Source organism: Stenella coeruleoalba, assembly GCF_951394435.1.
Source record: "Stenella coeruleoalba genome assembly, chromosome: 18".
In the NCBI taxonomy this organism is placed as follows: domain Eukaryota; kingdom Metazoa; phylum Chordata; class Mammalia; order Artiodactyla; family Delphinidae; genus Stenella; species Stenella coeruleoalba.
Genome location: NC_137164.1, coordinates 69,860,722 through 69,887,357, shown reverse-complemented (window position 1 = coordinate 69,887,357; position 26,636 = coordinate 69,860,722). Strand labels below are relative to the sequence as shown.

The following is a 26,636-nucleotide window of genomic DNA, read 5'->3' as shown; positions in this document are numbered from 1 at the left end:
CCAAACTAATGGACTGCCTTGCACTATTGTTATTAATTTTCCTTACAGGTGGTGAAAATAGACTCTTCCCACATCTAGCCTCTTGATTGGTTTAATCAACTTCACCTCAAGCCCTACTGAATTTTAACTGGCCAAAGTAAGTCATCAACAGCACAGCCACAGATTCAAGCAATGCTCATCATCTTTGCACGAACTAGGACAGCAGAAAAACAATTACACAGCTCTTATTTAGAGGGGAGTCAAGACAGAGAAAAAAGTCGCAGAGGAAATACATAAGAACTCAGTGAGGTAATTCAACATGCCTGTGGGTGTCTGGAAGACACTACAGGAAAGCAACTGTGTGTACCTAATGTATGGAATAAAAGAAATCGGCCAGATGGGGTTCTGAGACGCTATGGGTTTTTTTTTAAATCAGACTTTTCTGAAAAAGATAAACCTAAAATACTTTCAGTACAAGAGAAACGTCAGTGTCACATCAGTCTGATGATTGCTACCCACACAGATCAGTCACTATCAAAAGGTCACTGTATGTCCTGGCTGCTGTCCTGGATAATAACAGTGTCACCTTTTGCTCTAAAAAATGTACCAGTTTAGAAAACTAATTATTCGGTGACCCTAATTCTTAGTGGGAAATAATAATGACGTAATAAATACATGTGTAATCTTAAAGCCGTCTCATCTACCTCCTTCATTCTGATATTCCTCAGTCGTGGTGAGAGTAACCAGTAAAAAACCAGCCTTCACCCCGAACTTTCTAATCCAGCTGAAACACACACGCACGCACACGCACACGCACACACACACACACGCACACACGCACACACACACACTCAATAGTCCGGTGCTGCCTTTAAGTGTTTGACCAAACCTTCCCCAACCAAGAATCAGCTGTTGTTTGCCAATCAATGTATCACCTTATCCAATACCAAGACCAAGACTCACTTGCTTACTTGGTCTTACTGACCCTCACTTCATTCCACCTCGCTGGACACAGAACCTAGAGGTAAAATACATTATTTAATGCTTATTACATTGATTTGCTCAGAAATAGCTATAACTTGGATTTAATGTAGATAAACAGTGGCAAAATACATCACCCAAACCTTGGTGTGCTTGAGAAAATTCGGGCTGCCGGCCAGTAGCTGCATTGCACTTTGGCTACAGAGGCCTGAAGGATACCTCTATCTGGGAAACTCACATCATCACCACCCCTCTTCTTGAAGGGCACTGTGCTAGATACTGTTAAGTTACAAAGAAAATTCCTTGGCCTCTTTTTTTCTCATCCGTTTTTTAATTTCTTTTCTTATGCTGTAAACTCCTGTAAGCCTTCTTAAATCCTTCTGCCACCATGTGGGAAACACACGAAAAATCAAAGATGGTTCTTGCCTGCATAGATCTTAAAATGTAGAAGAATAGGGAAAACAGAAACCATAGAGTGTAGCACAGAATGTGATGTAGTAAGTGCGATGAAATAGAGACAAAGTTCTGTTAAGCTTCCAAAGAAGGAAGAAATCATTTCCATGGGGAGGGGGAGAATGGATAATAAGGCAAAAGAATCGGCACTGAAGAGTGGAAAGTGTTGGAACTGGTTATATGATGAAGTTACCTAATGGCAGAGATATTATGGTGGAGGGATGGGTCATCCAGTTTCACCCCCATCAGCACAAATAAAGGAATAGGGGTTGAAAGTGGAGAGTATGACTGGGATAAAGCAGTAATTCAAAAGAGCGGAATGAATGCCTCTTTAGGGGTAAGACTTGTCCTGTCTATAAAAGGGTAGATTTTTGATATGCCTGTTATATCTGGGGAGCTCAGACTGAGAAAGGAAAATATATGTATTCATAGTATTTGTGTGTGTGTGAGTGTGTTTACAATGTTACTGAAAATGTACACAATTACTAGATGCTCATTTACAGAACGCAGGGATTGAAGAGACTACTACTGCGTGCATTCACACAATGGCTGCTTCCTGCTCAGAGAGAGAGAAAATCGGGCAGGAGCTCCACAGGGACCTACTCTCCATCAAAGATTCAAATTCCATGTGAGAGTCGGGAGAGGGAATAGCCCCAGATCCACGCTCCTGTAGAATTCTATGCTGAGTTTGGCAGCTCTGATCTGGGATCACACCTCCTAGCTCAGATCGGGCTACATTTGCAGATCAAATGCTGGCGGGAAGGGGAGAAGAGGAGAAGCAATTACTATGGTGAAGTCGACTCACTGTAGTGTCTTCTGGACTTGGTGACAGGTTCCCCCACTCGAAGTCTCAATTACTTTGATTGATGCACAGAACTGTTCATCTCTCTCCTCCCCAGGGAGAGAGACAAGAATCAAGTGCAATATTGTAGAGGAAAAAGTGGTTTTATACACGTCATCTTAATTTTCCGTGATGGAGAAAGAAGAAAAAGAGCAAGAATTCTAAGTAGCAGAGAAAGGTTCAAGGTTAATTTGATTGGCAATGTATGAAATGCCACTTACCTCAGGCCATTTCAAATTGCCCCTCATTCTCTCCACGGTAAATGAAAAGATTCTTTCCAAAGACGGGACATCAACGGATAATGGCTGCTATTACATATTCATACACCACTTGACATTCGGTAGCTTACTTGGCAGGAATTCTTAGGGCTCTGTTCACAGACGCTGGTGTCGGAAAGGTGAGGTCGGGATTGAGCGAGCTCTCACAAGCACTTTTTAGTGGACAGAGGGACGCAGATGGGACAGTACATAGAGACACGGACCACACCTGCGCTGGGCAGGTGATTGATGCCTGCACTGCCTGCCCCTTCAGTACATGCTGGGAGATGCACTTTCCAAAGACCGTACTTTATATGTTATCTAAGGACCATTTGCACAAGCCACAGTTTTAACAACAAAGAGCACTTCTCAATGCTGGGAGGAAGATGAAAAAAAAACCTCATTTGAAGACAGGAATAAAGACATAGACCTACTAGAGAATGGACTTGAGGATATGGGGAGGGGGAAGGGTAAGCTGGGACAAAGTGAGAGAGTGGCATGGACATATACACATTACCAAATGTAAAATAGACAGCTAGTGGGAAGCAGCCGCATAGCACAGGGAGATCAGTTCGGTGTTTTGTGACCACCCAGAGGGGTGGGATAAGGAGGGTGGGAGGGAGACGCAAGAGGGAGGGGATATGGGAACATATGTATATGTATAGCTGATTCACTTTGTTATAAAGCAGAAACTAACACACCATTGTAAAGCAATTATACTCTAATAAAGATGTTAAAAAAAATAAGGTGAGACAATTCTCTTTCTACGTAAGGATGACTGCCTCATCCTAGAGAAACTAAGAAATTGTTTTTTAAGGATTAAAAAAAACAAAACAAAACAGGGAAAGTCATAAGTTTTAACATGCAGCTGAGTTCCTGAGAGGTGATGCAACCAAAACCCATTTCTCTGGAGCACAGTCACAAAGACATTCGTGTCAGACCAATCTGACACTCAGGGTTTTGCTGTCTAGTATGCTTCAGGCACAATGCTGGCACGTTTCACCCCCAGTTAAGCCAGTTTACTCCACGCAACAAAGATATGGCCACAGACGGAGTTCCTAAATGCAGCCCAAGAAGAGCTGAAAAGAAAATATAGATGGTTCGGTGCACACCATCCCACCTTAGAAAGAAATGTAAAGCACAGAGATGACGTGCAAGATCATTAACTTCACATTTTTAAGCCATGATACCTCTCTCCCTCCCTCTCTCTCTCTTTCTTCTTCCTCTGCTCAGTTATTTAGTGACATGGTCAATTGCTGAATTGCTCTCCATGATTAGCTCTCTTCTTTCAAGGTCAATGATTGCCCTTAGCTTGATGACAGGTACTCAAGGTAACGCACAATTCAGATAAACCTTGAAATGTTGACCTATCCTAAGTTCAGTGTAATTAAAAGGTGTGCCTATGCCTGAGCCAACTGTTTGAAACACATTTGCTAGAAACCTAATGTCTCTGAACTTACACCGAACATCTGTTGGTGAATTTCCTTCACAGTCCCCTAGTTCAGAGCAATTTTCAGGAAGCTCTAAAAACCTGCATGAAATTAATGACAGCATATACACTTGAGCTGATTCCTTAAAATTAACTCTAAATAACAATTTCTGGTTTAAAATTAGGAGGAAAAAGACTTTCTATTTATATACTTCTAGAGGATGTAAGGTGGATTCGAATACCTTAGGAGGAGTAAACTCCTGCCCCATTGGCGGAGTCTGTGTTTTGACATGCAGTGGCATTTCTTGAAGAACTGTGTCTGAGAGTTATTCTGACTACAACTGTTTTCAAGGAGATTGATTTTTTTTTTTTTATTACTAATGGCATTGGTGCTCCCAAAGAAATAATAGAGAAAATAGGAGAGAGAGAAAGCGACATTCCCACGGAAACTATTCTAGAATAATCTTGCCTCCCTACCTCTAAATGTCATCTCGGATGCCAGCATGCATGTTGGCTGTTTATGTCTGGCAGGGCACTCAAGGGCATTGCTTAAAGAACAAGAGGCAGGGCTTCCCTGGTGGCGCAGTGGTTGAAAGACCGCCTGCCGATGCGGGGGACACAGGTTCATGCCCCGGTCCGGGAAGATCCCATATGCCGCGGAGTGGCTGGGCCCGTGAGCCATGGCTGCTGAGCCTGCGCATCCGGAGCCTGTGCTCCGCAACGGGAGAGGCCACAACAGTGAGAGGCCCGTGTACTGCCAAAAAAAAAAAAACGAGGCAAAATTCTTATTCCATGAGAACAGTTAATTCGTCCAAGTTCAACAGTAAATCAGCTTGAGACGGTTGAACTTGAGCATGCTAAGAAACAGGAAGTGTATCTGAGTAAACTAAATTCATTTTGCAAAAAACAACTAACTAGAGGTGTGATTTAAAATGTAGAAATGTCTAAAATCACCAGGTCCCCTAGAGTGGGAAGAGCAAATATGAGTGGACAAATGCTCTGAGGTAAAAGCCTGCCCGGGTAGTGACCACGGTGGTCTGTTCTACATCCATCAGACGCCAGGGCAAGGAAAGAAGCTGAATTGCCGTTACCAAAACACGCTGTAATCTCCAGTGCTCGGGCTTCAGCTGCAGCTATAATGTTATCTTTCTGGGTATTCTCCAAACTTGATAAGACTGTTATTCATCTGTAAAATGAGTACCAGAATACCTACCTGCTAGGGCTGAGGGAATTACATGAATATAAAGCTTAGCACCATCCCCACCATGCAGTAAACTCTCTACAAATTAATGCTGTTATAATCACTGTCACATGTACCATCTTTCACTCTTTAGTATTTAGCCATGAATTGATTTTATTGGAAAAGATGTGTATTTGACAGTAATCCTTTTTTTCCATTCATCCAAAGGGTATGTGCTGAGTTTCTTCTAGAACATTCTAGGCAGCGGGCAAGGCAGAGGGACTGAAATCCCAGGTGATCAGAGTCAGGCAGGTGTAAGACTAACTGTGGCTGATGGGCTTCTGAAACTGTAGACTGGCCTAGGCAGTGCCAATTCACAACTTCAGAGACCTTGACTGCCCAACTTCTAGACAATAATGGGTTATCTGGGCTAAAAGTAAGTAAATAACACTTTCATTTTAGCAAACCTAAGTAAGGTCTCTCTCATCAGTATCCAGGTGTACTCCAAATAAAGGTAAGCCAAACAGGAATGTAAGAGGTCCATTTGGGAGAACCCATAAGCATTTGAAAGTCAGGAAAATAAAAACATAAGTTCACTTAATGGAAAGAGAGCCTCAGGTAACACTAAGCCATTAGGACTATTGCCAAAGATCTCCAAAGATGAAAACAGCATCTTCCAGCCCTGTCCTGGGTTTAATCACATCAAGCCACACCCCCACACCCCTTTGCACACTCGTTCTTCTCCAGGCTGTCCCGCAATGCACATTTGGCTCCAACACACAAAGCAGCCTTGCCAAGACCTTCAAGTACATGTGGATGTTCTGAATGATGAGCAAGTGCTTATATTAACTTTAGCTCACACATTAACTCTTAAGGGAAAAAAGAGAATGCATGCATAGCTTTGGTGGTCTTTAATACTGAGTGTTTTTCCTACCTTTAAAACACTCTTTTTGCCATGATTCCCTACAACACCCCAATTTTATTCACCTAAATATTTGCTATGTGCAATGCCATTGTCTCCTTATAATTACTCATACCATTTTAGGATAATTTTTGCCGCTTTTAGGATGACACTAGCCTTCCCATTCAGAACCTCTCCCTTTTCCACTTTGAACATTGGTACAGATTTTAAATCTATTGACCACCTGTGGCTAAACACAGCATTGCATTAAAACTCTTGCACTTTCCTTTTACATCAATTTACAACAATTATTTGTTTTAATTATCATTTGAATGTACCCCATCCATTTTTACATTTCATCCTTCATCTACATTATTGCTAATTTTCCACTTAGATTCTGCTTTTTAAGTACTCAAAAGAAAATCCATCCTTATACCAAAGTAGGAGCTATTTATGAAATGGAAATGTTACCAATAATGTGGATGAAGAGTGAAATTTAACAGTAAATTGTAGGACTTTGTTAGTACCAGGCAGAAAGCAAAGCACTTTACATGTACCATCTCATTTAATCTTCAGGACAATCTTATAAGGTGCTGGTGTCATCACACTCACATTACAGATGAGAAACTGAGGCTGGGAGATATTAAGCCATTTGACAAAAAGTCACACAGCTAAGAGATAAAATTCAGAAGCCCCATTTGTCTAACTCCAGGAACGAGACTCAAGCATTACACCATGTGCAGAAAATTTTATGTGCTTTTTTATGCATGTGCTTTTGTGCAAAATATTTTTCAGTGTTGAGGCAGCCAAAGGAAATCCACACACAATGGAATAAAGGCTTTGGCCCTTTTAAGCCTCTTTAAACTTTCATGTTTTTCCTTCTAATATACCCCTTGCTATTGCATTCAGTCCTGGTTAGAATGCCATAAAAGAGGTAATAACACAAATGATACTAAAATAACAAATGCAGTCATAGCATAAATCCATGGGCAAAACAGAACAACAGGAAAGCAAAGTCTAAAGGCCCTCGCCTTGCGATGGCTGCTGCCTGCCCAGCTCCCTGGCTTTGTAGCGCACACCGCACAACAGTAATTTCCATCTCTGAGATGTTATTATGGGCCTCGTAGAACAATCCACGTAAGGCCATATTTGCATAAGTCAAGTGTTCCACGGTCTCTACAGCGTCTTTACCTAAGGCAGGATTCAATCACTGGTATGGCCCATAATCAACCCACCAGATTGCCCTAATTGCCAGCCAGCTTTCACGTAGACATGGAAGGAGTAAGACAGGGAACTGAATTTCCAGAAGCCCTGGCTTCCTGTCTCAGAGCTGCTTTAGGAATGAGAGAGAGAGAGACCCAGCTAGAGGGGCTGCAGGTCTTCAGTCCTTCCCTTAACCAAGGTGACTTCTCTTCTATCTGGTTGGCACGCTGGAGTTTCATGCATGATTTGATTGGAAAGAGTATCTGATGCTAAATACGAAGTTGGAACACCACGAATCCAGGGCAATTCCTACCTTATACTTCCATGTGGATGGGACTGGCCCAAGATGATTTAGTATCTTGCCCAATAAGTCAAGGCTGGAAAGTATCAAAACCTAGACTGGAACCCCAGTATTCAAATTCCTGGTCCTGTACTCAAACCCACCACAGCTTGAACCTTATCCATTACTTCCGCTTCTTTCTATTCCCACCCTGGGACATCCAATGTTATTTTTTCCAATTTTGGTAAATGTATAAATGTGAGAGACCCACAGGTCATTCCTCCATCCAACCTTTAAAAAGTGGGCAGATCTAGGAGCCATATAAGACCCACGGTCTTTGGAGCAGGGCTACCTTTGGTGAACTGTGCGTGCTTCCAAATCCCGTACTATATGTCTGAACACATACACATTAATCTGTCTAGCCTAATTCCTTCAGCAATTATACTGTTTAGTGCTCTGAGCTTTACCAAGTACCAGAACATATTTTGTCTCCAGAAGCTGGCCCTTTTGCAGAGAAGTGGAAAACTATCTACTGGGAACGTTGAAATTGAAGGTTAGATGAGGCTTTACCAATGATCCAGTCCAACTCTTTCCGATCTATCAATACAAGTGAGAAAACTGAGACCCGTAAATGTTAGTATCTAAGCCCAGACTGAAGACCGGATCAACTGATTCCTAGCACCCCTCCCACCATGCATTCCAGTCCTGTGCAGTCAAACCCAGTGACTTCAATAAGCCATCATGTACTTTATGATTCTGATAGCCCCACTCATACCTGAACATGTCACCTGGCATATGCATACCTGGTAGCTCAAAGCAGTTGTTTGCGTAACTATATGAGTAGATCTAGGTACCTCTATACATTCTCATAAACCCTCCTGCTTTCCTTCATAGCACCTATCACAGTTTTGAGATATCTATTTACTCATTTATTTAATGCATTTATTTGTTTCTTTGCTTAATGGCTTTTTTCTCCCTTGATAATATAAGCTCCATGAGGGCAGTTGCTAGTTCTACCTTGTTTAACGTTGGTATTTCCAGACCCTAGCACAATGGCTAGAAGCTGAATGAATGAATGATTTCACAATGCCTTGAAAATATTTCTGCTACACTTACAGTATTTAATTTGTGAATTCATGGTTTAATAAACTAGGAGTTTCTTGAGGGTAGTGTTAGTGCCTTGTTGTCTTGACAACATCTAACTGATGCCTTATTAATACGAAGGCTGTCAATAAATATTTGTCAGGTAAGTAAATTTATTCCTTCATTAATATAATTTAATGATCCTGGACATATAACAGGTACTCAAACACACTTACTAATTGCTTAACTGATTGACTGGTTGATTGACTGATAAAGCTCCATAAAAATCAGATGTTTTCAGGGCGGCATTTTTAGGGAGCCAACATTTCATCACAAAACCTAGTGTTTTTATGAGGACCCAAAGATGTTTATTTGAAATATGATTCCTCTTCCCTTTTCTTTTCTACTAGTTACAACAGAATTACATTCATTTTGTAGAATAATCTTGTACTTCTGGTGAGGACAACGTACAAAGGTGCATCATTCCAGAGCAGGCCAGAGCAGCCTTCCTCTATATCCATCACTTCAAGTTCATGGAGTCATAACTTCAAAAACCAAAAAGGAGCCAAAGTTCAGGGTAACAACTTACAACTGTGAGCATCACAGCATATAATAAAATAGTCATAGAGCTACTGTTTATTGGATTTGAAAAGGTTATTGTGAGTAAGGCTCAAGGCTAAGTGTATCATGGGGAATCCCTTGGATTTGTCTATACCTTTTAAGAACATCTTTGGAAAGCAGGTGACAGCTATAGAAAATAGAACACACTCACATACTTACACTCACATACCACACACTCACATAGATCTTTTCCACTAATATTTTAGCTTTACTTTTGAAATTTTATGATGTCTATTCTACAAAGTGGAACATAACAGAGATAGTTTCTCAACCACTATTGAGGAATGAAAAAGCAACAGGAGTTAGCCTTTGATCTCTCTACCATATTCCAGGTGGAATGAAAAGAACATGCTCTACCTGGCAACCAGTGTGTATGTGGACATACAAGCATATAGAGATTCCATCTGTTGTTAACCCCACACTCAGAGGAATCGAGGAACTGATGGATAATTGAGACCTGCCACTGATTTCAAACGTTTCATTTCATGTAACCATTTTACCCTCTTCCTTCACCATACACCTTGCTAAAATGATATCTAAGCTCCTTTCTCTCCCTGTTTCCGCCCATCTATTGGTGAAGGAGTTTAAAAAGCATGAACTCACTATGGCCAGGCACCATGACATGATACTGCAAAGATAAAATAAAGGTCCGAATGATACACAAACTCTCCCTCAAAGCCCGCATCATCAAAGGCAATCCATATTATGGATATATCCCCTCCTGGGTGGTTCCTAAATGAAGTGTACAATATCCAGCATGTTCCAGACTCCATAAATTTGGGGCCCCAGCAGGGACCTAAGCTGATAGTCTCAGGTATCTGGGCTCATCTAGTGAATGGGTACAGTGAGCTCATCAGGATCTTATTTGGAAGAGTCCATAAGAAACTGCCTCTCAGAGACCTCATCAAAGGGAAGAGAAGGTGGGCAGAATGCGCATGCCCAGAGGAAACCCTCAGGTGGAGGTCCTCAGCTTGAAGAAAGGGAAAGAGTGTCATGGGGCGAGGAGAGGGGGCAAGGGGAAACTGCAGCTGTTTCACTGAAACCACACTGCTTAGGAAAACACTCCTCTTCCTCCTATCAAAAATAATGATGATGGTGATGATGATCAAGGTGGGGGAAGAGTGAGACAGAAGATCAGCAGTCAGTCCCTATTCCACAGTAAAATGTAGCACAGCTTCCGTCACCCCAGGGCTACGATCTGCAAACATAGCAAAACCCAGAGAACGCCGTGTTAAAGCCCAGGGGTCGTGTTAGCATCCGGCAGTAATAGACACGCTTATAAGCACATCTGGGGACTTTCCAAAGTATTCAAAATCCTGTATGAGCATCTTGGGACGAGTGAAATTTGGGTCATTCCTGTTAAAGTGCTGCCATTTGTACCCACAACGCAGGGAGGCCTGAGAAATCTCAGGAGATCAGATAGATAGATAGATAGATAGAATCCCTTCACAATACGTTTTTTTTAATTAAATGACCATCAGATATATGTGACTTGGGAACCCACACAATCGAGTTCAGATTGCATTTTCACAAAACTTACTAGCTGTCTACTATGTACAGGACACTGTGCTATGTGCTATATGGGATTTAAAAGATTTTTTAAATGTTACTTTTTTATATTGAACATGATCTATTACTGAATACATATTTGCATACGGCCACACATAAGAAATGCCTGCTCCCACCACAGCTTTTACTTAGATTTCTGGCAAACTCTAGACATTCAGGTCACCAACATCAACCAAATAAGCAGCTTAAGGCCTTTAAGTTGCAAATGAAATGCACTTCACTCTCAAGGAAAAGAAAGAGAGCCGCCCTCAAGGCAGAAGCTGTGGGTTTGGTGTAATGTATAAATTTAAGGTCACTGATTTTAAGTTTTGTTACCTGTATTTCCCTGGTAACCAACAGCTTAAGAAGTGACAGTTGACAGCAAGGGGGACAAGACAGAGAAACTAAACACTATGACAGTCCCATGTCCTTGATTGAGGTGATAGGCTGAGGCACCTCCACAGCCCCAAGGGCACAAACACACCAAGATGACTCAGCAGGAAGTCCCTGTTCAACTAACTTCTCTGAGTCATCACAAGGGGGTTAAGCTGTGTTCTGTCTCTTCTGGTAACCGAGGCAACATACAGATACACCACATTTGAGATTCCCAGCATTTCTTTCAAAATGTGTTCAACTAACCACTTAAAGGCTAAAGCCCAGGAATATCCCTCATAAATTACAGCGACATATGGAAATGAAGACCCAGAACAACTGGCCCGAGTTAAACCAGAAGTTGGAGGTAAAACCAAAACAAGAATCCAGTTTCTGTGATCTGACCGGGATGTGAGAGGAAATAACAGAGCCTGAGAACTCTGGAACCTGAACTAGATTTTCATCTCTAGCCTTATGTTTTGCAGGTGAAATAAGTGAGACCTGGAGAGAGAGATGACTTGCTCCAGGTCACAAGTCAGGGATGAGTAGAATTGGGACAAGAACACAGGTCTCACAGATGCTAGTATTATATTCTTTCCATCAACATCCACTCTTTTCTTAAACAGTTTAATAGAACTTACATCCCACAGGCTAAACCGCACCCTTCGGTCTCTGTGGCACAGTAGGTATACCATTTGAAGCTGTTACTACTCCTACTTGCCTTCATCTAAATCAAACTAGAATAAGGAAATTGGCTGGATGAACTCACTGTAAGTAACACAGCTTTCAACCCCTGCAGCAGATATTTTAAGCAACTGTTGCCATATGTTTCAACTTGAGAGATTTAATGAGGAGAAATGACGCCCTGACCCACCGGTGGGAACAAGTGTAAGAAAGAAAATGGGGAATGAGCATATAGACATCCTCCTTTTCAAGTTTTCAAACATTTATTAAGAACCTACTGTGTGTGCAAACTCTGCTTACACTTCAAGTCTGCTACGTTCTTAAACATAAGTGGCTCGGAGTCTCAAAAAGGGTGACCTCAAGTCTCTTAACGGTGCCTGTGAAATTTAATAATTGGGAGGCTCACACCAAACCTCATTTATAGCTCCTTTAAATGAAATAGATCACAGTTAATAAAGAGCCTGCAAATTAAAGTAACCCAGCAGTCTTAACTAGCAATTAAAATGACTTTCTTTTTCCTATCCAAGGGGAAACCATATGCCGGAGCAGATTTTTGTCAGGTCCAAGATAAATGAGCAGTTTGGCTCAGCGGGGAATAATTCCAGTTCATACTGAAAGATCCGCTTCAGTATCAAAATCTCGTTCTCTCAATGCCAGGGTCCTACCACGGATCACCTGCACGCGCCTGGGTTCAAGAGTCTTCCCTGTAAGGACACGGCGTAAGGTGTGCGATCACCTCATTCCTCCCACACCCTCAGGAAGTGGGGAGTCTAGTACTGGCAGAACCCAAATGCCAGCAGAAGCCTAAACTGACTTTCACCTTCCTTACACATATTGATGGGATCACCCGGCACTGTTACAGAAGTACGTAGGGAATGGGGAACAGGCTGGGAGAGAAATGTGCATGGCAACATCTAATCCAGATCGAAGCCCATCTCACTTGGCCAGCGGACCCCTAAGAACAGGTGAGAAGGAATTCTGGACTCTGGGAAATGCCAGGCACCTTCTGGAGAAAAGAAACTAGTGGCCCATGAAGCAGGACATAACTCACACATAATGCTTGTTATGTAGACTACAACAGCAATCAATAACTTGCAAGCTCAGCTGTTTGGAGCACTTCTTCCCAAGGACCTGACTCACCCCCATGTCTTCACTTGCCAAGGTGGGAAAGGGAGCAGAGATGCTGGAGGGGGCATGCCAGATGCTAAGTCAGAAAGTAATTACTGATACCAGAAGACAGAAGGAAAAGATAGGTAGAAAGAAAAGAACAAGGATAGATAAACAGATGGTGGACAGATAGATGGTTGGATGGATAGATACATGGATAGATAGAGCTGTATACATATATTTATATCTCAGTGACAATAGGGATGCAGTGGACCAATGAATGGTCAGTAGAAAAGGAGAAGCAAAGACATATTTGTTAGAAGCCTACTTGTTTCTGGTCACCGAACTTCGAGCTTCCCGTGCATCATCTCATGTAATCCATCAGTGACAGCACTACTATTTTGCCTATTTTACACATACCGAAACTATCGACACGATCAATAATATTATCAGGGTTAGTGTTAAAACCTAGTTCTGGGTAGCCACAAAACCCTTAGCCTTTCCATTATCCACGCTGCTTCTCATCAAAAGTCATGCTAGGGCTTCCCTGGTGGCGCAGTGGTTGAGAGTCCGCCTGCCGATGCAGGGGACACGGGTTCGTGCCCCGGTCCGGGAGGATCCCACATGCCGCAGAGCGGCTGGGCCCGTGAGCCATGGCCGCTGAGCCTGCGCGTCCAGAGCCTGTGCTCCGCAACAGGAGAGGCCACAACAGTGAGAGGCCCGCGTACCGCAGAAGGAAAAAAAAAAAAAAAAAAAGTCATGCTAAAATTTCAAAGACGCTACGTTAGAAAGTGGACTGCAAGCCACATAGATCTGCTCTGTGAGCGCATAATTATAAACTATACCCCCAAACCTACTCAACCATTTAGCATCCTACCAAACACCAGGATAAAAAGAGCACAGCAGACTCTTCCCAAACGCTCCAGGCCTTGACAACAAGCAGGTGAGAAGCACACTTCTGTCCAATACTGTCTTGCACCACCTCCGTCCTTGACACTCCATGGTCCCCACATCCCACCTCCCAGACCCTTTTTTGCTCCAGCAGTTCCCACCTTCTAAGGTACAAACAAATTGCCTAGGATTTTGTTCAAATGCAGATTCTGATTCAGAAGATCTGCAAGCTGAGATTCAGCCGTTCTAACAAGTGATGTTAGAATCCAGGTGAAGTTGATGCTTCCGGTCTGAAGACCACACTTTAGGTAAACTAACCTCTGTTGTACACCCCATTGTTGGAGAAAATCAACAGGTGAAACACAAAAGGAGATTTAGCATCATTCTCTGGGCACTAAGAGCATTTAGCACACATAACAATAGGAAATGTGATGTGGATGTGGGATTTGAGCTCTAAGTATATTTAAAGGAAGTCATGGAATCCCCCAATGCCTCCCCAAATTACCCAGATGCAGTTTTATGTGAGTAAAACCAAAAGCTGCACAGTAAAGAATAATGCCATCTTGATGCTATTTAAATATATATTTACTTCTTATTCATGATCTTTCACCCAGTTAATTTTCTCTGAGAAATTATTCAGGTCACTTTTTAAATTGGTTTCAATGTTTCCAGGGCTGCAGCTCATTATAAAAATGTTCACAGCAGATAGAATCTTGCTTCAGCACAGCACTGTTTTCAAGCTGGCAGACACAGAAATAGGTATGTGGACATTGTACCACAAACATTAGTATTATGCGGAAGGTTGATTGATTAATAAATACATAAGCCAGGAAGCCTAGTTTAACTCTTAATTGACTTTTTTTTATTTCTCAGAGAGGGAAAAATTAATCTAGAAATGTTGATTGGTTGAGAGTTTTAGTCTTCTCTAGACAGCAGTGGAAAATGACTATGAACCTGGAACTTTGCAAACTGCATCATTTGCAAAATAAACCCAATCAACAAATTTCATCACACAGTGATGGATGGTCAGAAAGACAGAGCTGTAGCGATCACGGAGAAGAACGTGTAATCATCCAAGGAAGCAGCTCACCATGCAGAGTGGAGAAAGGAGGAAGAATCAGCAAATATTTCCTGCTCAGGGGTGGACACAAATGAAAATATATATATATATATATATATATACTTGAAACTTTTAAAATTAATGAGCATCAGAGCACTCTGGCAGACTAGCAAATTAGTACACTGCATTGAGAATGTACAGAATATAAACATATTGTGCAGTTGTGATCCCACTACAAAGACTGCATTGATGTAAAGAACTGACTTACTCTAGTGCCATGATCAGAGGGTCATGTTTAGAACCAAATGTTCTATATCTAGACTTACATAGTGCAGAATTGTTTTTTCTAAAAACAAGGGAAACATCTTCATTGTTCTCTTTTTTGAAGAGTAGCAATGAAGCTGAGCAGGGCAACTGCATCTTAGACCTGCATCTCCTTCCTGTGATTTTGTTTTTCCTTTCCAGATCATATTTACACAATGACAATCAAGGTCAAGTTCCAAGCCCTAAGCCTCAGAAAGCTGACATCAGAATCATCAGTACTGTTTGCATTTAGTTGTGTCCATGGGAGGAAATGGAAGGAAGGAAAGGAGGTAACATTTGAGGACCTACTATGATAAGAACTGTGAAATATTCTACCAGAGACTTAGATCAAATTTCTCACATCAACACTGTTTTATTAACCCCATGTTTCAAAGGAGAAAATGAAAGATTAGGGATGTTAGTGAGACTGGGCAGTGCGGCAACAGCTGTTACGTGGCAGAACCCCATTTATGTTGGGCTCTGTGCATGTTCTAGAGAATGATCTTTCCACACCCTGCATCAGAATGACTGCAGAGCTTGTTAAAGCAGATCGTGGGCCCCCACTCAGAGCTTCTGATTCAGTCAGTGTGTTAGTTTCCTACTGCTGCTGTAACAAATCATCACAAACTGGGTAGCTTCAAAACACAATTGCGTTATCTCACCGTTCTGTGGGTCAGAAGTTCAGATACAGCACAGCTCAAGTGGGTCCTCTGCTTAGAGTCTCCTGGGGCTGAAATCAAAGGGGCTGACAGGGCTGCCTTCCTTCCTGGAGCCTCTGGGGAAGAATCGGCTTCTGCTCTCATTCAGGTTGTTGGCCTAATTCAGTTCCTTGTGGTTGTAGGACTGAGGTCCCCCTTTCCTTGCTGCCTCTCAGTCAAGGGCCAAGCTTGGCCTGTAGGGGCGGCCTGCACTCCTTCCCATGCTTTCCGTGTGGCCCCTTCCAGCAAGGCCAGTCTCTCTCATGCTTTGAATCTCTGTAAGTTTCCCTTCTGCTGCATCTCTCTGACTCCAGCCAGAGAAAGTTCTCTACTTTTACGGACGCATTGTGATTAGACTGGGCCCCCTGGATAATCCAGAATCATCTCCCTATCTTAAAAGTCCATAAACCTTAATTACATCTGCAAACTTCCTTTTGTATGTAATACATTCACAGGATCCTTGGATAAGAGGGTAGACATCTTGGGGGGAGCATTCTACCCACTGTAGTCAGTCTGAGCTGGGCCCCCAGAATTCCCATTTCTAACAAGTTTCTAGGTGATGCTGCTGGTCAAGAGACCACACTTTGAGAACTCCTGCTCTGGCTTTTACACCAAGTGTGGCCCAGGGCATCAGTATCACCTAGGAGTTGTTAGAAATGCACAATCTCAGGCCTCATCCCAGACTTACTGAACAAGAAGCTACTGCTTAACAACATCCCCAGGTAATTTCTGTGCTCATAAAATTTTGAGAAGCGTTGCTCTAGGGCAATTAATAAAACAGGAAAAGGAATGGAGTGAAGTATATGTTTTATTTATTCTCAAAACCTTTTGGAAAGATACAGCTCCTCCTTTGTCCAGGTATTGCCCTTTTGTTTTCTTGGCAGGAATGGAGGGAGGTATCTTACCTATAAAATTTGTACTTGTAAAGAATTCCTGCACTCACTCACTCTCTCTGTCTCTGTCTCTCTGTCTGGCTTTATTTGCCCACCCCTACTCCCCATTTTAATTCAAAGGGGGAAAATGTCCCCATGACTCAACCACAGAAATATTTGGCAACCTGAACAATTGCAGGTTGGATTTGATTATTCACTGGGCAGCGTTGACAGGGACATCCCTCCTTTGGTTAAATCCAGGATTTGATGGGACTAGATTTCAAAGCTGCTCAGATGAGTTCTAGAAGGAAATAAGGTACTTGCCATCACCCATGACCAGTGACAGGGTGAGTGCCGACGGGTGCAGCATATTCTGCTTTTACTTTGACATTAATAGGATTTAACCAGTCCTGGAAAGAGATTCAGCAAAATCTTAAGGGCCCCAGAGGAGAAGGAAATGTCATTAACCCTTTTCTTGAGGATGTTATTGGTTTTCTGTGACTTACCATTAGACGAAAGTGACTGCAGTTAGAATATATTGAAGAAGACTGCAAAGTAATACAGACAGCCTGCAACTAAACACACAGCTCACTTCTATCTCTGGCTCAAAAACGCCTGAATGTAATTACTGTAACCTAATCATTAGACAGCCAGAGAAAAGTGAAGTATGTTTCAAGATGTAGACATTAACTGAACATTATCTCAAACTCTCTTGCTTTCTCTTAATTTAAGTTGAGATAAAGAGAACAAAACAAAAATGGAAGGATGTTTGGTAATGAAAATAAGAACATACGAGTACAGTGAAGTTCTATTAAGTGTACTCTATTGGTAAAACACAAACCGACAGACTAATACACACACACACACACACACACACACACACTCTCTCTCTCTCTCTCTCTCTCTCTCTCTCTCTCTCTCTCTCTCTCTCTCTCACTCACTATGCTGTTTCTTTTCTAGTGCACTGGGTTCCAGGCAATGAAGACCCATACTGTCTGCTTAAATCAACTGATTATTCCAGAATCAACACAAAGAATCGTATAAACCAACTCTCGTTCCCAGCGCATACTCATGATTCTTGCACTTATTCTCCTTTGATTGGATAAGGAGATCATGGGAGCATTTCCAGTACTAAACCCAAGCCCCTAAAACATTACCAAATTATCTGTGGGTACTCAATAATAAAAGTCTGTATTGACAAAGGATGTCAGCCGCCCAGAAATGTTTAATGAGGCACCTGAAAATGTACACAAATGATACCAGCAAAGAGTCGATAAGGCAATGGCCATTCAAGGCAAGATATGGGACAAAAGCCAAATAGATGATAACCACTCCAGAACTCCTGAAAGGAAAAACAACTCCCACCTCTCTGATCAATGCCATTCCCCCACCTCCATTTCTGGAAACTATTTACCTCAAGAAGCATTTACAAAGAGAAAAAAGTTTCTTGAAATCTGCAGAGTGTTTACTTTTGAAAACCACCTGGCAAAATAGCTCAGCTTTCAATCCATCACTGATGAGCCAGTGTTCTCTTAGATCTGTGTTTATTGGGGGTGGGGGGAGAAATAAGTGAGAGACCAGATCAAACATGGGATCACTCTGGGGTCACTGGGGGAACACAAGATGAGCCTTCACTGGATTCTTGACCTGATGGGCAGTAGTCTGGTCGAATCTCCCCCAACTCTTCATCTCTTTATATATATAAATTTACTTAAAATATGTATATACAATTAAGTTATTATAAACTGAAAGTATATATAATTACTTGGGTGCTCCCCAAACATACATTTCTGTCTCTCACATGCTATTCTATTTCTCCTTTCCATTTTTGTGACCAGAAACCTCCTAAACATCTTTTAAAATCCTATCCAGATGCTGCATGGCCTAAAGTCTTACACATCTGCTGTTGGGGATTGTGGCTCTGTCCCTGACATGTGGTTCATTGCCACCACCATCTTAACACTCTTGTTGCTTGGCCACTAGCACTCCAGCTGCTCTGGCCCTTCTCTATCTTCACAGCCATTGATTGCTAAGCTATCTGCTGCAGCTGCTAGCACTTTCCTATTAAAGGAAAACTTCCCCCCAGTGATTAAAGCCATTTGAGACCTTCTGTCCCTCCTCCCAGGGTAGTTGGGGCAATAAACTTGAAAACCAATCCAGAAAATATTTAAAGGATAGTAAAAAATCTTTAAAGCCTATATCTCATAAACTTTGCCAAATGTCTACTCTGTACCTGGTACCCAGCTGGATATGGTAAATATGTTAGTAAGGACACGGCCTCTCCAGACAAGCAAGGCTTAGAGCAATTCAAGAAGTGCTGTGATCATAGAACATACAGGTTGTTACAGGAATTCAAGGAACAGCACACAACTGGTGACATGGGTTTTAGTGCCGGGAGACAACACTGCCTGGGTCTTTCTCATTTCTGCACATCTTCTGCATAGAGGTGCTGACAGCCTTTTCTTCTTTCAGGAATGTTTGTACAGCTAACAACAGCCTCAGAAGATAGAAATGGTGTCTTCTGCTAGAACACGGGGAAGAAATGTTTTGCACATGAAAGATGTTCACCATTGCTAATTATTAGAGAAATGCAAATCAAAACTACAATGAGATATCACCTCACACTAGTAAAAATGGCCATCATCAAAAAATCCACAAACAATAAATGCTGGAGAGGGTGTGAAGAGAAGGGGACCCTCCTACACTGTTTATGGGAATGTACATTGGTGCAGCCACTACGGAGAACAGTATGGAGGTTCCTTAAAAAATTAAAAATAGAACTACCATATGACCCTGCAATCCCACTCCTGGGCATGCATCTGGAGGAAAGCATGGTCTAAAAGGATACATGCACCTCAATGTTCACAGCAGCACTATTTACCATAGCCAAGACATGGAAGCCACCTAAATGTCCATCGACAGAGGAATGGATAAAGAAGGTGTGGTGTATATATATATACATATATATATATATATATATATATATATATATATATATATGATGGAATATTACTCAGCCATTAAAAAGAATGAAATAATGCCATTTGCAGCAACATGGATGGACCTAGAGACTGTCATACTGAGTGAAGTAAGTTAGCCAGAGAAGGAGAAATATCATATGATATCGCTTATATGCGGAATCTAAAAAGAAATGGTACAAATGAACTTACATACAAAACAGAAACAGACCCACAGACATAGAAAACAAAATTATGGTTACCAGTGGCAGAAAGATGGGGGAAAGGGATAGTTAGGGAGTTTGGGATTGACACGTACACACTAATATATTTTAAATGGATAACCAATGAGGACCTACTGTACAGCACAGGGAACTTTGCTCAATGTTATGTGGCAGCCTGGGTGGGAGGGGAGTTCGGGGAAGAATGGGTACATGTGTATATATGGCTGGGTCACTTTGCTGTTCACCTGAAACTATCACAACATTGTTAATTGGCTCTACTCCAATATAAAATAAAAAGTTTAAAAAATGCTCATTGTGCAGAATAATAAAAATCTTGTCTCCCTCCTGGGCAAAAATCAGGCAAGTTTCCTTACAGTCCATTTATTACAAAAGACTGGGGTTTCCTAAGCTCAGGGTTCCTCAGCTGTGAAGCAAACCCAGTCCATGTGCAGCGTCCAGGCCGCTCTGTGCCATCCCTGTGACTTTGGGGACAAAAGGAGCTGACACAGGCATGGAGCTCGTGCTGCTTGCTCTGCGGGGAGTAGTAAAGTCCTCTGTCTCTTACCCAGGAGTGTCGTGTCTTCTCCCAGCATCCACGACACTGCACTGGGCTGAAATGTTAGCCTGAAAGGGTAAAATCTAGGAACCTTCACAGTTCTCGACATTTAGAAGGGGTCGTAGAACTATTTTGTGGGTCCTGACACCCACTTGAGCTAAGACAGGCAGGCTTCGTGTAATTTAACCTCAAGGACATTCTAGAAGACAAAGTGAAGGGCACCATGGACAAGCAAGAAAGCATAACATACAACGCATTTAGGAAAACCCAGGTAGAGCAGGTTGGCCAGATTATCATCAAGGGTTTTACACACAGTCATGAAACTAAATCAATGCATTCAGTTTGGGCTTAGGGTTCATTTCAAGTTGAAATTTTTTATAATATTAAGCACAGTCTTTGAATTAGCTAACACAGTACTTCCTAAACTGATGTTAAAGAAAAACTGTTCTGTGTAGTGTTAATTGGTGTTCCAAGAAAAACAGACTTTCCTTGCACAATTAAGTTAGTTTGTTAACTGCAAGCAAAGTTCAATAGTTTTTTTTTCCACTGAAGCATCCCCAATACTTTAACATGGTAATACATATTTTGAATAACCAAAGGGAAGACTTATCACACAGCCTAGCCCAAGCTAATCTGATCAGATGTCCTTTGTTTAGGGAACGCCAATTAAACATTTCCCAGAATGATTTTTCTCTTCCTGCTGATATGAGTAATGTTTGTCTAATCCATTTAAAAATCACTATAGCCTTATAAGCAAACACACAAAAATTATAATTGAATAAAATTAATCTTTGGTCAAATTTTCTTTTAAAATGTGTCCATGGGGTTAGGATTCTGTGGTCCTAAACCCTCATGACCTAAAAAAATTAAAATTTCATAAAGGCTGATGTGCATCTGTTCTCTGCTCTAATGACCTACAAATTAACAAATCATTCTATTAATCGCTCGAGTTAATTAACCTGTTCCAAGATCAATTCACATAGTACTAAATATATATAGTATATGTCAATATATCACAACCGAACACAGCAAGTTGTGATCTACCCCGTACAATTCAGACGCTATATACTTTGCCAAAGAATGCACTTAAGAGTTTCTAGGTCGTTGAAAATAGAGCATAGTATACTTACATTATTTTACTGTGAAAAATATACAATATATATAAAATACTGTGTGTATTATATGTGTGTATCTGTATCATATACATCCGTTTTGAAAACACCTATGCAAGTTCTTTCAACTCTAAAACTAAGAGGATTAGAAAACCAAGTAGATAGCCCTCTACGAAGACAAAGTTGATAGCCCTCTGATTTTTAGACATTTTACAGCCGAAATAATGGATTAATCATTGTTCCAAGCACACACCACAATATAAAGGTAAATATCATTTCCTTAAAGTTGTAGGTAAAATCGGTATTTCCCACAATGAAAAGCTCTCTTGACCAAAAATATTTGGAAGATTCTGTCATCATCAGCTTCGATCTATTGAAGAGCAAAGATTCAATTTGCTGGCTTTCTTCTGTCTGTAAAGTCACGCCTGAATCCCTCACCCCTAGTGTAGAACTATCATATGGAAGACCTCCAGTCAATATTTATTGAATCCATAAATAAATTTTTCACCTTGAAATTGATATGATAACTATATCATACAATTTTAAGTACATTTGTTGATTTCTATGAACTGCTCTATCACCAATCCAGTTAATTCAAATGGATATAAAAGTTCATTAGAAAAACAGAGAAATGTAAAAGAAATGTTTAAATGGTTTGTCAGAAGCAATGATGAAATTACTGAAATCCTGAGTCTATAAAAAATGAGAGTTAAACAAAGCAATGTAGTAAACATAGACAATATTCTGCTTATACAGATGTTTCATTTAAATTGAAAAGCAAACACGTTTGTCATTATAGTTTTTCTTTAGTAAACTATTTGACAGTTTTACAATATTCATTTATTTGGGCTCTTTGGGCTTCTTATAGCAAGTAGTGCTTATTTCATAAATCCTCTGGATTTTAGCAAAGTAAAATTCTGTCATGTTAAATGTCATGCAGAGAAGTCAGAAATTTATGGTGAAATCAATAAAAGATTTGAAACCACACAGGTGACTTACCTGTCCTTATATCTGAGTAACTTCCAGGTCTCCTGGGTTCATGGGCTTTGTTCCTTCGTTTCTTTGTTACGTCTTGGTGTAGCCAGGATAATCCTCAGCTGCAAAGTCTCTTCATCAATTTCACGTATGAGGACTCTCTGCCACACACATCCCTTAATTGTTAGTGCTTATTAGACTCACATCGAGACCTTTCCTACAGAAAGATGAAAACAAAGGATTCCCAGCCTCAATGAATTTATTATCTATATGAGAAGACAGTCATATACAAAACTAACCGTTCTATAGAATGAAATTCGTTAACTCATCCATTCGAGTCTTGATTGATTCATTCAGAAATGTTTATTTAACATATATTACAGCACAGGTTCTGTGGAAGACACCACAGGTACAAAGACAAATAAAATGCCACAGTCCACTGGCAGGCTTCTCCCTCCCCTTACGTTACCTCTGTTCTGCCCTAGTCCAGGCCCTATAGCTCCTCAACAACTGAAAGAGACTACTGTCTACAGTTTTCCCAAAATCTACAGCCCAAAGACAGCTGTTCAATCTTTCCAATGCACAAATTTGTTTAAGTAACCCCCCTCTTCAAAAGCTTTTAGTTCCACCCCATAACCCATGGAGTAAACTATAAATTCCTTAACTGACAATAATTTAGGGACCTCACTGTCTTGGCCCCAATCTATCTTTGCAGTCTTAAAAAACAAACATATCAAGGAGTGATTTACATGACACCAGCCCTTTTGCATATAGCATTTCATGTACATTACCCGAGCCTTTTCACGTATACTAACTCCATGACAACAATGGAGATTCACAGAGCACTGTTGTGTGTTCCCCCCAAACATTTCCTTTTTCCCCTTGGCACACAAAAGACTTGATTTCTAAGCTCCAAATATCTAGGTGGAGCCATGTGACGAGTTCTGGCCAATGGAATGTGAACAGATTTGGGTTTTGTATAGGCCTGGTCCCTAAGAGATCTCCCACACTCTCTTCCTCTCTCTTCCCTTCTGTGGCAAACTTGGGGGTCATAGGTTAAGGATGACAGCATCCCAGGATGGAGTGCCTGAAAGTCATCCCCTACCCCACACTGCCTCACCGCCACCCCCCAAAACCAAATGGACTGGGATGTTAGGAGACACTCGATTTTCATTGCTTTAAAATCACTGAGATTTCCAGGTTTATCTTTGTGGTGTAAGCTATTTATTCTGACAATGCAGACCGAAATTAATTTGATATCCTTTTAGAAATGAGAAAACTAAGATTCTGAATGGTAAGTGACATCCAGATTCACATGGCTAATAAGCAGGACTGTCAACTCGGGACTTTACTCTCTGCGATGGTTCATCTTATGGGTCAACTTGACTGCACTAAGGGATACCCAGATAGCTGGTGAAACACTATTTCTGGGTGTGCTTGTGAGGGTGTTTCTGGAAAAGATGAACGTTTGAATCAGTAGACTGGGGAAAGATTATCCACACCGGTACGGGGGGGCATCACCCAATTCGTCAAGGTCCCAGGCAGACTAGGACTGAGACTCACACCACCAGCTTTCCTCATTCTCCAACTTGCAGACGGCACGTCGCGGGACTTCTCAGCCCCCATGAGCGTGTGAGCCAATACCTATAATAACACCCTTTCAGCTCGTTTAAACTTCCCGGCTCATTGTTCCACTCTTCCTCCGCTGATGAAGTGATGACCCTCAGGCATCACTGAGCACCAGCTCAACTGAAATGCTTTCTGTTCAGTAAACACTCATCACACTACCCCAACCTCCAGCTTTCATCCACAGTGTTGTCCAGGGAAAAGGCTCTTCCTTCATAATACATGCTTCAAAACCTACTCATCATGGTCTGACTCCAACTCCTTCCTTAAGGCCCTGAACAGAGGAATGCCTCACCTCTGTGTCCACAGAGCACCTGTCTGCCCCTTTCTTACGGCTCCTGCAATGTCATCCACCTGTATATATTCTCTCGCCCATTGGTCCAAAGGCTTTTCAAGGACAGAGACCATGTCTTACTCTTCATGGTAGAACCCACTCTGTTGAGCCCTGTACCTTATGTATGAGGTATTCAAAAATGTTTGAACTGAGTTAAATTCATATTTTTAAACTTTTATAAATGTTGATATATTTTCTACTTCTATTAATTCTTTTAAACTACCCCACCCCCAAGACATAACATACAAGATATTATGACACTTTTTTTTGAGAGTGCTACCTTAGTAGTTGCATTTTAAAGACAAAAGAATTGAAAAAGACACTATAGGCAGCATTGGATTTACATTGCCTTGCACGTAAGTCACTCAATAATCATGTTGAATGAATAAATGTGGTGGTTTAACTGTTTAACCTGTCATTAGTACCTACATAGATTTACAGTGAAGGTCAGCGAAAGTCACTTCTGATAATAACACAGAAGAGTGCTGTTTTGCAAAAGATCTTCTGGACATGGTGTCAACTTTGATCTCCTCTTTAAATACAGGACATTAGTTCTAGTCTTTAAAGTGTACTTTGAAATCCTCTGATCTTCTCTAATGAGCCACTTGATTATATAAGCTTTGCTTCATGTTTCAGAAATGAACCCGCTGTGTCTATGTTCACCAGAGATGGACTCGGGATATTTGAGTAGTGGAGCAGACTATTAACAAGCAGTTATTCTTGTTTTACTTTTGTTACCACAAAACAATTCACTTCAGCAGTTTTTACCTACTAAAAAAAATTACACAAATTAGAGCGTGTCTTTAAAAATGAATCGCTTCTAAGTAAACCTTAGATGCAGTTAGAATTATGATACTTATTATGAAGAGCTGTGTCTCCTTCCATTTGGCGCTAGTGACAAAGGTTAAAAATGCCCTCCTATAAAATACCGCATAATTAAACAGAGCAATTTTGTAATTACCCACTACAGAACTGGATAAATTCCAAGTTTCATAATTATTTCAACCTACGGATGAGCCACTTGTGCAAAAAAAAAGTCCAAAGGATAAAAGAACAGCATTTCTCTTCAGTACAATTTAGTTTCCTTCCCATTTCTCTCAATTTGTTCAGCTACTCTTCTAAAAAACTTAAAGTAACTAAGAGCAAACAGTTTTTTGCTCCTTGTGTCTCACTCCTCCAGTAACGATGCATAGTTATGGGTATAGAATATCAGTGTTTCTGCGTGAGAATTGCTGAAACCCAACACGAGAAATGAGACGTAGAAGTGGTGCGTGGTCTATTGAAAAACTCAACCCCCCCCATCAACAGGTGCAAGAATGATGCCTAAGGAGATGTTGAGGGAACTCATTATAGTAACCTGATAGAGACAAAACTCTGTTAAAGGCAAACCCTTGTTTCCCAGTCGGATCAAATTACACACCAGACAGGCAAATTCCCACCACGCCACCTTCCTTGTGTTGAGCTTCTGAAAATTTCAATCTAAGCTATACACTATCCCCTCAACTTCCTGAAGTGCCAAGGGGACAGGCTCTCTCACCAAGCTCCAAATATATGTCCAGCTAACTCAGGGTCCAGCCCCACCTCCCCTGTCAATGGAGGACATTGCCTGTGGGTAATTCTATAGAGGGAATCCATTATGCACAATCCAACACACCCTGAGGTGACCAAAAAAAAAATCTTTTTTAGAAACCGTCAGAATTTCCAGGTCACTGAATGAATTTTAAACTCACAGTGATGATCAAGTACCTTCATCAAACACCTATGATATACCTTAGGCATTTTGCTGAGTACCAATGCTAACACCTTGGCCAAATTTCACCTTGAGAAGGTACCCTTGTTAATTATTCAGTCGTTTTACTCTGAAAGTAGTATTCTTGCTTTAGGCGCAGACCACTGAATAAATGTTCCCAGATGCCAAGAGGCTGGGTGGAGTTACTATAAATGAAAAATCTAAAAAGTGATGACATCTGTAGAAGTTGGATTCCGATCTATTAGAGCGTGATAATCACCTTCCCGGGAGGTCACGTTTACCTTCTAGAAAAGTGCAAAACAGAATACGTTAAGCAATGATTCACAAAGTCCAAGTTCAACGTCCTTTAGGGACTCACC

The 26,636-nt window shown here is 41.2% G+C and overlaps 1 long non-coding RNA gene across 1 annotated transcript in view; it reads right to left on the bottom strand.

The window, feature by feature from the left end:
• The window catches only part of LOC307176882, a 129,728-nt gene that overhangs the window by 94,245 nt on the left and 8,847 nt on the right, over positions 1-26,636 (bottom strand). The window contains exon 2 of the long non-coding RNA XR_013824929.1: positions 22,592-22,784. This is a non-coding gene — a long non-coding RNA (uncharacterized lncRNA). The remainder of the gene's footprint in view (positions 1-22,591; positions 22,785-26,636) is intronic.